Source organism: Ammospiza nelsoni, chromosome 4, assembly GCF_027579445.1.
Source record: "Ammospiza nelsoni isolate bAmmNel1 chromosome 4, bAmmNel1.pri, whole genome shotgun sequence".
Lineage (NCBI taxonomy): Eukaryota > Metazoa > Chordata > Aves > Passeriformes > Passerellidae > Ammospiza > Ammospiza nelsoni.
The window spans coordinates 46,604,935-46,620,790 of NC_080636.1; positions in this window are offsets into that span (position 1 = coordinate 46,604,935).

Sequence of the window (15,856 nt, forward strand, 5' to 3'; positions counted from 1 at the left end):
CTGTGCTCCTGAGCGATGCAAGGCTGGGCACCGGGCATTCTCATTATTCCTTGGAGGCAGCTGGAATCCTGCCCACACTTGCAGCATTGCAGTTTAGTCAATGATCTTAAAGGTCTTTTCCAACCTAAATGATTCTATGATCATCTACAGGCTTCATTGAAGTCTTCATTGATGTGAGACATTTCTTTCTTAAAAGGGTGCAGGGTGTGTTTGATGAATGAATAAATCTATTTTTCTTTGCTTCTCTTACTGAACTTTTTCTCTGTTGGTTCCTCTTACTAACTGCATTTCAATTTTTCACACCACTTTGTATTTCAGCCAGGGACAGACAGAGTGAAAAACACCTTTGTTCCAGCACTTTCTCCTGTGTTGCTCCAGAAGTAAAAATATTACTGTAACATCTTTCTCAGGATGCAGTTTAGCAGTCCTTGAGGCAGAATAATGTTGATTTAAATCAATAGGTATTGAACCCTACCTTTTCATTATTAGATAGATAACACACCATGAGTCCTGCTGTTGTTTTGAGGACTGAACATGGCATATCAGTCAAGTTTCACTTGCTCTGACATTAAACAATTCAGATGTGTCACTGAGCATCACATCCTCCCAGACAGGGACAGCAGCATCTGACTTTTAGAGCTTCATTCAAGTCTCAGTTCCCATCCCAGTCACACTAATGAGAGCTGAATTGGCCTTTTGATATTTATTACTTAATAGACTCACTCCACTTGGAAAAAGAACATTAAAGTGTTTTTCCAGCCATGTTTTATAGCCTAGAAATGTACTGGTCTGAACCCAGTAGTTTAATTTCTCAACACCTGCTCTGCAACACCATGTTTTCTTTTTCCTTTAACAGCTAGAGCACCCCACAGTGCTTTTAACTGCATATTGTGGCTTTTTTTTTCTTTTTTTCTTTTTTTTTAAATTAAGGTTTGGGTTTTTTTAATAGCTCACGGCCTGGCTGCTGGTGAAACCCTGCTGAACTCAGCAGCTACCACATTTTAAAAGGTTTTGAAAAATATCCTCTACAGTTCAAGTGTTAAATTCAGCATTATTTGACTCAAAGTCAGATTCCCATTAAATGAACAGAGGAATCCCATCACTCCTGAGCAGAAAAAGAAAGTAAAAAGTTCCTGTAAAAAATCCCTACCACATAGAAAGTGGAAATCCTGCTGTTCAAAGCCAAAACTGTACTGATCTCTGGTACTTAAGAGTAACTTAAATGAGCAGGAGAAAGAAGCAGACTCTCAAAACAAGTGCTTGGTTTTGGTTGATTTTTGTTTTAAGTGCTCTGATTTCCTTGTCACAATTGCAACAAAGGACTTGTATAATTCTCTTTTCTATTGTCACAGTAAAACTTCCGCTGATCAAATCAAGAGTTTGCATAGTAACTGGGAAATACTGAAATATGTGCAATGCACACATATTGTTATGGCTTGGAAAGCCACAAATTGAAAGAGTAAATAAATTTTAAAAAAAAGCTTTAATAGTATTTTGTCTATAATATGCTACTGAGTCATTAAAAAACCCAAAAGCAGTACTGTCAGCTATTTTATTTTAGCTGGTTTATTAGGATGATTTTTAAGACTGAAGCTGTAATTTCCTGGGAACCCACAAGATGGTAGAGTTCAGCTAGCTGAGGAGAGAAACTAGCCTGAATCATTTGCCTGGACCATGAGCTCATAGTCACTAACTAGTTAAAAGTGCTAATTTTGCTATGTCCCAGAAACTCAAACAATTTTGAGCTGTTTCTTTTTTTTCATAATCTGTTTAAACATTTGGAAAGCTTTTATTTTCTGGCTTAGTCTTTGTTTTCTCTTTGAAGGAATGCACCTCATTACTCCTTCAAGCATCTGTATTCCATACTCTTGATGGAGTTTAGTAATGGGATGCAATTACTGAAAGCAAGACACTGGGAAAATAAACTGTTTGTCTGGAATCCAGAAAATCTGAAACACATCATCATGCAACTGCACACAGTCACTGTGAAGCTGCTGGGCACTTACTCAGTCTTCATTAAACCAAGCAACCTAAAATCTCTAAAACCTAAACCTCTTAAAGTCTCTAGATCAGAAATACCACCTATTATCCAGTAAAACAGCTCAGCAAATCTACAGATCTGGGAGTTAAATCTGTTCACTGCAGCCCAGCAGCTTTACTGGTAGTCACCCTGATGCTAAGTGGGGCTTTACTGACTCTCTTGTCATGATGCCAGTTGCTCAAGGAAGAGAAATAAAGTACCTATAACATCTCAAATGCAGTTTTTGAAGAAGTAAGGCCATGAATGTCCAAATCACTTGGCTCTCAGAAGAATAAAATTTTGGTATGAACGTGGTTACAATGGCAGCTTGCTTCAGCATGGGTAGATTAGAGGATAAAGGAATAAAAGCTGGGAAAAGTCTACTTAGAGAGAATTTAAGTAAGAGACAGTATCTGCATAATATTCGGAAATGTGTACTCTCTATAAGGGGAAAAAAGCTCAACAATCGCCCTCAAGTATTTTAAAACATATTAAGAAAAATTATGAAGCATTCAAGGGCAAACAGCACACATGTAAGAGATGTAAGTAGGCCTTATACTACATAACCTTAAAGTAAATTATTATATTTCATGATTGATTTAAAAAAAAAGATCTCATATTTAAAGAGATCTCATCTTTTCATCAGTCTCAGAGTACCACAGAACAAGTTTATTATGTCTTTACATTTAGTAGCATATGGTGATTTATTACAAAGAATTTTTGATATGCCAAGGAAAAACCTTGGAGCCTTTAGGCTGTGCAGAAGCTGAAATACATCATGTTTTATGTTAATTAAACTTTTAGTCTTTCCGTGATTAAGGAACTGAGGTAGAACTTTATTTTTCCAAAAATTGCCAGTAATGTAAAAATTCCAACACATTATGAAGGGGTAAGGGTAAGTCACAGTCACTTTATATCACTACTTAATGTCATCCTGAAAAGTACTTTCATTACTCTGAGGTGAAATATAGCACAGTAAGTGCTGAATGGGAATTGCCAGTGAGAGCTGGGGCTCATATCAGGTGACAATAAATGAGGAATGATTACTTGTGGCTGAAGAAGCATCTGTACCGCCCCATGCTGGGGACTCTAGGTCCTCAGCAAAAGAACAAAATAGAAAATATTTATATAAAAATAATTTTAATATAAATAATAGATACAAATATTAAAAAATTTATATAAATACCAAAATGACCAAAAATGCATATATAAGTGATCAAAATATAAATATATAAAATTTATATATAAATACCACCAAAAATTTATATATAAATACCAAAGAACTTTCTCTTTAAATTTATTTTGGTGCTGGTTAGAGGGCTGGAGCAACCTGGGTCAAATACAGCAAGAGTTGGACCCTCCCCAGAACAGAGAGCAAAGTCCCTCCAAAACTCTTTGATGTCCCAGGTTTCAGGTTGTTAGAAACTTTAATAATAAATCTCTTTGGTATGCATAATTTCACATAGATCTTTATGTGTGTGTGTCTGTCTGGGAATGAAATAGCAATAGGAAGAGAGAAAGAAAAGGGAGAATGAGTCCAGCAGGTGTTTCTTGTTTCTTTTACACCTCTTCAATATTTGAAATGGTCTTTGATTGGGAACCACTAACATTTCTGCCACGATTTTCCTTAGAGAATGCCTCATTTACAGACTGCAGTGTATGCTCTGTATTATTTCAGAATAGAGTCCAAGAATATGCTGAGTTGGAAGGGTCCAGCAGGATCATTTGGGCCAATAAATTCTGTCTGGAAGTTTTTGCTGTAGTACACAATCACTTATATTAGCAAGGGGTGGGGAGTATTTATTTGTTTATTTATTTTTATTTATATATTTTTGTGCAAGCTTCATTTGAGGCTAAGCTGCTTCACTTCCTTGAGGAGTCATTATCCCTATGGAAAAGCCACTGTCCATTCCATTTGAGCCATTCCTCTGTTTTACAGCTGACTGCTTCCATTTCATTTTGAGGTAACAAGGATTTACCACCCTCCCTCCCTCCCTCGCCACTTGAAATGTTTCTGTCAATGTTTCTGGTTTTGTGACCCTAATGGAAAGCTGAAAGTTGCTCCCTAGTCACCATTCCAGGGCATGGCAGGAAAGAGGCACAACAGGTTTCAGCCCCTTCATGGCAATAAAAATAACCAGTATTACTCTACAAACAAAATGCAACTAATTCCCTCACACAAAATGCACTGAATGCAGAGACCCCAGAGCAGGAGAGCATCTGCTTGGCCATGGGGAGGCACTGCAGGTTTCTAAAACTGATTATTTCAGACAATTTCTATTCTATTTCTGCTCTGACAGGAGTGTTCTTTCACCTTGAGAGCATTTATTAGCCAAACTCTCCTAGTTATCTGTTCTATAAATCCTGTTATGAAGTTCATCCAGTGTGCAACCTTAACTAAACAGTTATTTGCTCTTAAAATTCTTGTCTTTGTAATCCAAGCCACATTTTGAAGCAAATATTTAAAAAGACACTAAATATTAGGAAGCCTCGTATTTTCACACTGAAATAAACATTTCCATCGCTCCAGTTTTGGTGTCTTTTGAAACCATCATGTTTATATCCCAGTGTTATTGCGAACCAGATTGGTTTGAAGGTTTATGTTTAAAGAAGAAGCATCATTAGGCTTTCAGAAAGGCAGGTTTATCTGTGTGTTTATAACCAAACCTTTCTCCCTATCTGCATTTCTGTTCTTCTGGGGGTGCCCCTGCCTGCCCACCTCAGGTTGGTACCCCAGCAAGGGGGACACATCCAAACATTAATTGCCCCATCTTCCACCTAAAATTGTCCTTTACAATTCCCCTGACAGAGCACTGACCTTAAAATAGGAGGCAAAACCTGGAAGGGATGCAGAAGACCTAAAGAAGTCAGAGAAGGTTTTGGTGTAGCAGTTTCCTTGTCCTTGCCAAGGACGAGACCAGCATGCTGTGGACCTTGTGGCTTTGCTGCAGCATGACCCAAGCCTTGACCAGATTTCTGTACATGGAAATGTGGCTGTTGGGGAGAGGCATGGAAGTCTGCTGGGGCAGGGAACCAGCAGCAGAGACATGGTAATGAGATAATTCCCTTCCTTTCCTGCAGCTTCTCAGCATTGAACTCTTCCTGCTGCAGGCCAGGCTTCCTTAAAATTCACTAAAACTGACTTGACTTCTCCTAATATGTGTCCTTTTCCACGCTCCATCAGGAGTGTGCAGCAGTAATTGTGCTGGGTTGGTGTCAGAGGGAGCTGCTGTGTTCATGTTTAAGGTAAATGGGTTTGGCACATCACTGCTCACAGGTGAACTGTTCTTGGGTGCAGTCTGTGCCCACAGAGTTTCTCAGGCTGTTGCAAACCTGGACTTGTATGTAGAGAGCTGTACTGGGTTTGACAGTTTAGAAATGTTGTCAAATCATTTCCTAATATTGTACTTTTTTGTTCCTTTTTTTAAAGTATATGCCAAGAGGTTACATTTTGGCAGGTCAGATTTTCTCTGTGGCAGGAAGTGTCACACACCAGCATCTCAGTTTGAAGGTGGTACATATTTCCCACAGCACACTTTTCCTTGGTGTTGCCTCTACTCCATCACAGCTTTCCAAAGCTCTGCCAAAATCCCTGTGTGAAAAACACCCTCCTGTTCTTTGGCACTCCCTCCTGCAGCACCAGGGAGGGCACAGCCAGGCAGGGTGGATACAGGGAAGGAGAACCACAGCTAATCTTCCTGTTTGCCTGCAAACCTGAAATTGTTGGTGGGCATTTCCCAGGGAAATAAAAGTAATTTAAGAGATGTATGGCTGTCTGTTTCTGTGGAATGATGTGTGCACGAGGAAGCACATACAGCAATTAACACTGAGAGCTATTAATACACAGCCCTGGGTCAGAATAATTTCAACAGAAGGATTTTTTTTTTTTTCAGCAGAAAGTTCTCATAAAAAGGTGTCTGCAATTGAATCTTTTTAATTCATCTTCCTTTATCTTTCCTCTCTCAGTGTTTACCTTGTTCATTGAGATCTTGTGCCGTGAAGAGCAGGGATTGAACTCACTCCACATTTGAACCACCCATACCACAGCGGCATCCCTCTATGCTGAATGTTCTTTTCTTAAGTAAAATCCTGGGTAAAAATAAAAAAAAATTAAATTAGTGAAAATACCTTGAAAAAATATTCTGCCCCACTTGCCCAACTCTTGCTAAACAACAGAAAAAAAAAGAAGAAACCAGAATTTTTTATAATGAGCTCTTGGGGTCATATCATTGTGAATCAAGTTTTATAAATCATTTCCTGTGAAATTTGAAGAATAAAACCCAAGGACTTATTCAGCTTCTTATTCTGTTGTCTTAGATCTGGCTTCCTACCAAAAGAGGTTTACAACAAAGATGTTAGTGCTGTATTTCAGATCCAAGTGCCAATATCAGTATTTTTCAGAAAATAAAACTTCATTGTTAACCAAATTTATTTAAAAACAAATCAGCGGGATCTCTTTGTAATTATGTATGTGCCTAGCTATTTGCAAAATCTTTTCTTTATCTGTAATCCTTCAGAGGATGTAGTAGAAAAGGGCCAGTTCCTCTGAGTTTCCCCCCTGCTCAGAGTCTCAAAGGGTTTAATTGTCTGCGCAGATGTTGGTCTCAGCAGGGTACAGTAGCTCTCTGTTATTTTTTAAAAGGGGGAAGAAAAAAAGTTAAAGATTTTGCGAAAACTAATACTCTAAGTATTTTCTTGGAGCATCTATGTATATCCCTTTTGGCTGTCTCTGAGCAGAAAAGATGGACTATATTTCCCAGCAGCTCTGGACACAAAGCCAGCCTTCTGTGTGTCCCCCATGTCCCCCCATGCTGCCTGCCCTGCCCAGCCCAGCCCCAGGGCTGCCCCTGACCCCCAGCCCTGTGCCTGGGGATGCTGAACACAGCTCTGGGATGCTTTGCCTTTGTGCAGGTGTAGTCTCCCTGCTCTAAGAGGGGGCTGCATTAGGTGGATTTGCATGATATTTGCATCACTTTCCTAAGTGTATGTCCCATCCCTGGAAGCCTGGCTGGATGGGGCTCTGAGCAACCTGGGATAGTGGGAAGTGTCCCTGCCCAAGGGGTTTGGAGCTAGAAGGCCTTTTAGGCTCCTTCCAAACCAAAATGTTCTATGACTGATCATTTTTTAAAAGTGCAAATTGTACTGTAAGGAAGTATCTTATTTCTGTTACACATGTATGACAGTACCTTGAACAAAGTGAGAATGACTACCCCTCAAATGAGTAAGAATGAAAACTGCTAATGAAATTATTCTCTCAATTTGTCCTACCTAACACATTCCTTTTAATTTAATTTTCAACATTTTACAAATGTAATTTTGCTTTCATGCTTTCTCTTAATACATATTGTGATTGGAAGTCATCTGCTATTATGTTTTGATCATGTCCAAAATGAACACTCTTGTTAGTTCTACCACAGCTATCTGAACATCATTTACCACAATCTCCTTGTTTTGCAAAATAATTGCATCCCCAGAAAGCTATTAATTGCATTTAAAAGCACTACCATTAGCCAAGGCCTTAATTATGCGAACATATTCAGTGTCCCCATGATGCTTGGATAATCAAGGTGGCACTGTCTAAACAGCAGCCATGAGCTTAGGTCTTTCTGCCCTTGGCTGAATAATCTTCCCTGCACCTGTTGTGCACCACAAAAATAATAGAATGTTTTATGAAATAATAAAAAACCCCTAAAAGATGGTTCCAACTCCAGTACACTCCCTGAAATAACATTCAATTTTTTTCCATCAGCAAAGGACATGATCCAAGATATCGATCGATTATTAGCAGGATTTTTAACAGCAGAATTTTGAAAGATGAAAGCTCTTCTTGGCAAGTCTGTTTTCTTTCAAATGCCTGTTTAGAGATCAATTATTAAAAAAAAAAAAAGAAAAGGAAAAGGTCCTCCAGTTATATGGATCAATATCCAACAAATCATTGACAGAAGGGAATCCCCATAAGGCACAATTAAATTCTGCAGGAGGCAAATTCCAGGCATGCCAGCTTTCTGACCACTGTCAGATGGGATATTCTGTAGGATATGCTGACTAAATGTAGAAAAATAATAATTCCTAACTGATTCCTAGAACAATAGCTACAATCCTTGATTAGGATCATCCCATTATCTTTGAATTATAGCAGTTTGCTGCAGAACGAACTGACTCTTTTTTCACAAGGAATTCCACATGTGCTGCTTCCTCCCCAAATAAATGTATGGCATAAACATGAAATGCTGCAAATGGAGCTGGTATTTTGCTCTGGGATGGTTGCTGCAGGTGGATTTGTGTGCATGAGGTGAACAAGACACCCCCTGCACTGAAGCAGGTGCCCATATTTTTTTGGGAATGCTGCCGAGGCTTATCCTGCCCTGCTCTCACGGGAGGTACCCCTGGGACCCCATGCTGCCTGGCTGCTCCTGCATCTCTTTGTTCCTGAACAAAGGAGCCTCAAGGTAAGAGCAGCCCAGATCCTTGCTCTGTTATCAGCATTGATTACAAAATCAGTTCATGCTACTGAGCAAATGCTCTGTAAATTGCTTTCACTGAGGTGCCTCCTGTTTATCCTCTACCTGCGCTGTTCACTCATTTCCTGTGGTGTTTGTGCTCAGCACCCTCAATACATCTCGATTTCTTTCAGTTTCCCAGGCTGGTGTGTTTCCTTAGAGCCTTGCTGATGTCACCTGATAAGCCTGCTCTTTTAAAAAAACCAGACATCCATGATCACGGCATGCCCTGTGGACTGTGTGTTGGATGTGCAGAGCAGCGCTCTGCTCTGTGCCCTGTCCTTCCCAGCTTCACTTCAGTGCCAGCAGTGCAGCCACATTTCATTCTTTTACAGAGCTCTCTTCTCTCTGTTTCTGCTAACTAGACATTAGTGTATTGCTTTCCCGTTCAAGGTTAACCCTACTGAGCCAAAATTCACCTTGGATCCTGTTACTCTTTGGAATTCTGCACCACAAAAATGAAACACCCTTTTCTATTCACTGCTGGCTCAGTGTTACCCAGTGTTTCAGAGCAGAGCTTTGTCATCATTCCTCCTGGAGCCTGAAATGATGTCTGAAAGCTTGCTGCATGTCCACTTCAAACAACACTCTGCTCATCATAGCCTGAAGAGCATCTCTCTATCCTTCTCAGTCAATACCTGGCAAAACTAAATTTTTTCCAATCCTCTAAAGAAGATCACCTTTTACCTTCCTATTACAAAATGTGTGATTCCAGATGATGAGAGAAAGATCTCACCATTGTTTGGACTGACAGTGTTTTCTCCCTCCTTGGGCAAACCTGATTTTCCTAATTAATAAGATGTTGTCAGTGCTGCATGGAAACATGGGAACCTGTGAAAAATTTTATAGAATTGGCTCTTACACACTTAGGAATATCCAGTGCTTTTCAAGATAATAGCATCTGGTACCAGAACTTGGAACACAAATTATACTTGGTAATAGAGGAGGTAAGGGTAAAAAAAATCAATGTCTGTGCTGTGAACAAATAAGAATCTGAGTGTTCCATTTTTTTTTTTAATTTAGTAGAATACCAGAGATTATTTGAGCATGAATTTCACTGGTATATTTACTATCATTTTTTAGGTGGAGAAAATCTGATTTTATGCAAATTCATCTGTTTCCAAGCATTTCCCATGTATCCAAGTATTGTAAATTACAATAAAAATATATAGATAGGATTTATCAAGCCAGGAGCTTACCATAAAATACTGTATATGTTCATATATGAAATATGCATGTGAGAGTTTCAACATACTGAAAGACGCCTAAAGAGATAAAATGTTCATCTCACATCTATTGGATCAAAGTCAATCTTGGCTTGATTTGAATTATTGGAAAAATTCCCAGGATTTCACCTTGCAAGTGTGTCCATAGGTTCTTGTAATGGCCAAAACATATTTGTAAGCCAATAAATCAGCTAGTATTAAATTTCCTTGCTAATTAATCAGCAAGAAGGATGCTTTACCCTATTTTCATGCAAACACTGGACAAAATTTGCAGTACTTTATTTCATATGCCATAGGCAGAAATGAAATGTGGCCTGGAGTGTGTCTTGCTCCATCCTCAGCAGGGACACTGAAGGACAGAACTATCTTTGGATGGGATCAAGTACTTGTAATCAGAGTTGCCCTGATCCTTTGAGCTGTCCATGTCATCTAAAACATTCAGTGATGATTTTCACACTGTCCATGATGAGTTAGTGAGAGATAATGATAAAATTAGGCCAGTTTTATCAGTCTTGCAGAGACTGATGCATTAAATTTATTTATGGCCAGTGAAGACAGGCAAAAGCCTGTCATTAAAGAGCAGAGAATCATAGAACCATTAAGGTTGGGAAAGACCTCTCTAAGATCTTTGAGTTCAACCATTAACCCATCACCACCATGTGCACCACTAAATCATGTCCCCAAGGGCCTCATCCAGCCTCCTTTTGAACAATTCCAGGGATGGTGATTTCATTACCTCTCTGGGCAGCCTGTTCCAATACCTGACCACCCTTTCAGGGAGGAAATTGCTCCTATAATCTAATCTAAACTTCCCCTGGCACACCTGGAGGCTATTTGGGGAAATCCTGACAAAATCCTCTCCTGAGTCTTCAGGGTTCATTCTCTGTGTCCATAACAGCCATGGTGGGGGCACATTTTGGATTCAGGAAGAGTTGGGAGTGGAAATGCAAGGAGTTGGCTACTGTCACAGCAGTTTCAGCTGGGTAATGTCCTACAGTCAGAGACTGCAGCAGCATGTGTTTGCCCAGAGAACTCTTCAATAATGTATGGTAGGCTGAGGAGCACATCATAATTCTGTCAGGATGGAAAGAGCAGCAGAGAGGGGCTGCTTTCACATCCAAATTGGCTCAGGAACCTCTGCTGCGAGGGCTTCCCAGTGTGGCATCACTGTCACAGCAATCCTTCCATTTTGGACCCATTAACACGCCCTGAGAAGGAATAAAAGATGATAAAAGCTGAACTTTCAACAAAAAAGGAGCTCAATTCATCTGCAGCAGTTCATAAAACTCCATAATAATAGAATAGAAGCTGCAAGGATGAAAAAAAAAAAAAAGTTTTTTTTTCCAGAGCTAGCTGTAGCTATCCCTGGCTGCAGTTTGGCCACTCTGGCTGGCTTGGCAAAGCAGGGACACAGTGTGTGCTCTGTCACTGCAGAGGGAAATGTCCACCCTGCTCACCAACCAGGAACTGAAAGGTTCCATCTCAGGCACAAACCTCTCCTCTAAATAATGAACTCTGTGTCCCGGGGATCGGATTAAAAGTAAAGGATGCGATTAAAGGATTTTCTCTCTTTTCTCTTTTTGCTGTTTCTCAATGCAGAAACTGCCATTGAAAAAAATCCCTCAGGGACACAGAGGAAAGAAATGTCTAAATGTTATAATACCTGTTCTCCTTGACTTATTTTTTTGGTCATAAAACCATAGCAACATATAACTCATTTCTATCTCTCTGTTTGTCAAGTGTCAAGTGAACTGGAGCTACTGAGGTGCAACTGGCGGCTAGCAAGGATGTTTTCCCCAGCTATATATTTATTTATTTATTTATGACAAGGAAACATATGCATGCCTGCAAATTTATCATTTTAAAACTGAAAATAATGTTGGTTCCACAGAGGCAATGAACTGTGTTCATTCTGCAGTTTGACGCTTGAAGAAGCTTCCTGTAAATTCTTTCATTTTCATTTCATTGTCTTCTCATTTTTGGCCATAATGTGTGCCCATGGGTGCATGTCACAGAGAGGGAGGGATTCAGGGAGAGGGCTCTTGATGGCAGGGGAGAGAAAGTGGGGGAAAAAGAAGTTAGGACAAATATGGACATAACACTGGATATTGGGCAAGAGCAGAATATAGCCCAAAGAATGTGGGTGTGGTCTCAACTGTAGCACTTAATAATTATTGATAAAACTGAAGGATACAATATATTTTAGCTTGGCTAGCAGGTCTTTCAGACTCTGCTTTTAAGATTCAAAATAAAGAGCTCTAGGGAAGAGACTGACTATCTGTAAGTCTGTATATTGAAGACGCTTGTCTGTACAACACTATTAATCCAGTTGTAGGTTGATTTTTTTTAATGGCTTTATTTTGTGCTTGCACATTTTAAAGAACTTAAGACATATAGGGTGACTAGGAGATTTCAAAGGAATGTTTGCATTTAAGCCTAAATATAAATATTTTGAAGTGAAAGTGCACAACAGTATTCTGCATTACAGTAGTTGCTAAAAAGTATTCCTATGGCTTTGCTCCAATGAGCGCTGATATTTGCCAAGAGAGCCTGATCACACATCTACCAGAGGAGAGGAAAGGAGATACCTCTAAGGGAATCTCTGGCACTCATATTAACACCTTCAGAACCATCTCCCTGTTCTACCTGCAGAGGCAGGGAGATTTGCTGACTCTGTTGAATCCTTTTGGAGCAGAAGGATAACAGATTCCTGATTTGTTTGGTTATTTTCCCCCTTAGATTGTTACAGTGAGTTAAACAGATTTTTGTTTGCAGATGCCAATGACTTCTAAACAATGCCACCATTGTGAAGGCCTGCCCTCCACGCTGCAGTGCCTGGAGTGGCTTTCCTTTTGAGGAAACCACTCCCAATTATCTGTCCCCCTAATGAGCATTCCTGATTTCTGAGAAGCTGTAACCTAGAGGCTGGGGCTGTATTGTTATGACAGCACAACTGTGTATTGATGTCAAGCTTGTAGGTCCCTTATCAGTTGTCTGCCCCAGCGCATTCAGCCCAGGACAAACATCATGAGGCGACTCCATTTACAAGAAGTCCCTGCAGTGCTCAGAAATCCCAGATGCTATCAGGGACTCTCACAGCCAGGGCTATAGTGTGACAAAGTGAAACCTCATAGCCCCTGTGCCTCTGTGAGGCCGAGGCCTGAGCTCCCTCCGTGCAGCGCCGCATTGTGCCCAGGCCTTTCCCTGCGACAAAGCTTCCCTGGCACTCCCAAACTAAGCTAACTCTGCCCTTGGAAGGTGAGTTTCCAGCTCCAAACTGTGCTTGGCTACCGTGGCAAAGATGGCTTAGAGGCCTCAGGTTTTAGGGTTTATATTTTTCAGATTCTGTGCTGCTTTAGTGTGTGGGTCTGGGTTTCATATAAGGGAATGGTGAGCTCTCTTCACAGAGCAGGGAGACAAAACAATTCCTTCTCGAGCCAGGAACCAAGGACAAATGACCCAAAGCTCAGGCCTAAGAGCATAAACAACATGGACTGAAGAGTGAAAAACAAGAAGGATGTGACTTCATAAGCTAAAGCTGTAATTGGACAATTAACTCAATATGCAAATGGACCACAACTTATAAAAGTGTGATCCCCATGACTGATCATGCATTTTGTGACCATTGTGGGTTCACTTGGGGTGTGGCCCTGGCTGGGCTCTTGTGCTGCCCAAGGTAGATGCATTGAGGCCTCCAAATAAATCCCTACTTTATTATTTAGCTCTGTCTAGCCTCTCTTCTAGGTCAGCCTTCACAAGGCATCAGGTTCTTTGCAGTCTTTAAGGCCCTTCCAACCTCAAAAATTCCTGTCATACTGTGGCCAAGGCCCACTCACCCACATCTTGTTGGTAACCGTCCTGTATCCAGCATGCAGATGCAACCCTGCAAATATGGCTGTGTTGAATACCAGGCTGAAAGTATATTTTTGCATCTCCCCAGAATATTTTCTCATCAGTGAGAAAAACAGGTTAAAGCTCCCAGGCATTTTGTGAAATAAAGTTGCAAAATTTTATTTGTTCGGTCCCCTTTTTTTAAAATTTTGACTTGAAGGGGTTTTTTGTATAAATCCCTTTCAATACAGCATAAAAGTACATTTCAAAATGAAAAGAATCATCTGAAGCCATCTGAAAAAAATGACTTGTGACATCTTGAAAAGAAGGTATTTCTATTTTTTTATTCTAAATATAGGACTGTTGCAGCTAATAGTTTCAGGTAGGAAAAAATTCTTGATTCTGAATGACATCAAGGTATCCTCTGTTCCTGACAGAGGACTGGAATATTTATTCCTCACTGCCTTTAGGTGCATGAATTTACATACATCATATGCTGTACTACACTGGGTTTATAAGGCTGATAAAAATGATGTATGAGGGTCACATTACATTTTGAAAAGGCTGCGTGTAGGGGAAAAAAAAAAAAAAAGCACACAGGAGGAGAAGGAGACAAAAAGGAAGTAATTATCTGTGAATACAGGCCCAGATTTGGCAAACAAAGCTCAGCCCAGAAAAAACATGTACTGCAGCCTATACAGAAGCATGTGGCTTAATGGGGCTCATGTGGGCATTAGGCTGGCTTGGCAAGGAACACCGCCAGGAGATTGAAACTGGAGCAAAACAGGAGGCAGATATAAATCAACTTCAAAAGTGGAGTTGAAAGAAATACTAAAGAAAGAAGTGTTTGTTATATGCAGAATTAAAACCTAGTGCTGGGGAAGTGGTCCCTTTTATCGCTGGTACATGTCACTCTACACTCACAAGTGTTTCAGAGGGCTCCAGAAACCCCAGAATCGCATGTAGAAGCCAAATATTCCATCCCAAGTGAGGAACAAAAAGGCAATGAATTAACTCAGTCTGCTACCAGATATTCATTCAGTCATTACACAGGTTTTCCTCATGATCACTGTGCCAGCTGGAGTTACCTGAGCTCGCACCCAGTGGGGATGTCCATCCATTCCCACCCTCTGTGTTCTTTGAGGAACAGCCTGGAGCCAGTGGCTCTTTTTGGGAGCTCTCCTGGTGGGAGCCTGGCACTGACTGCTTGCATCTGTGCCTGTGTGGGTGTGAGAGGGAACACATGGGGCTCCCACTGCTGTCCAGCACTCCCCTGACAATTTCTGGGCTGGAACGATAGTGCTTTATGCGTGCAGGGGCTGACACAGGACATGGGGAGAGGCAGCCAGGAGGAGAGCAGCTGCAGCTCCTGCTGTCCAGCCCAATTCCACCCACCCTCTCTGCTCTGCACACAAATGGAGTCCCCGAGCCACCCCTAGAGCTGACTGGGCTTTGCTTGTGCCCCTCACCAACACCACGTATTGGCATTCACTGCATCCCATTTTCTCCCTGGCACCTTGTGCTGTTGGGATGGCAGCAGAGGGAGGTGGTTTGTGAGCACATGAGAGACTCCTGCAGTGTTTTACTACTGTGCCCTGTTTCCTTGCTGGCTATAACCAGCCAGTGACAGCTGCATTTAAATGTAAATCAATAGGGCTTTTCTTTAAGATCGTCACAGTTGGCAGGTTTTTCTCCTCTAGGCTTTTTCTGGCATTAAAAAAAAAGTGTCACTACATGAGAACTGAGTGCCTGCACTTTTGTCCTTCCACGAGAAGGAGGACGTGCTAAAGGGACACATCCCAGCAAAACCCTCTTGCAGGTCTCATTTTCTTTCCAGACTCCACTGGAAATTCAAGCTAAACACGAAGATTCAACTTCTCTCGTTCTTTTGTATAATTTGTGTGTTTTGGCTGCTCTGAAAACCTTAGGAGCTGCAATCAAAGGTGTTGCAAAATCTGCCTCAATGGAAGCCTGCAAGAGGGAACACGACTGCCTGCCCCATGGCTGCAGCCCTGCCTGGCAGGTGGAGACTTGTGGCCTCACCTCCATCTCCCAGGCTCCAGACTGAGCCTTTTCTCCTTCTCAGAAGTGTAACAGCTACCACAGGAGCTGGGGAAAGAGGTTGCAGTGGGAAGATGCTGGTGACTCATTTTTTGGGAGCATTACCTAACTAGCCTGCCTTTCACAGCCCTGAGCATCTCTGGAATGGGAAGCATCCTCTGGCCATGCTTCCCCAAGGTCTCTCTGAGGCTGCTCTGGCTGGACTCTGAGGTGGGGCA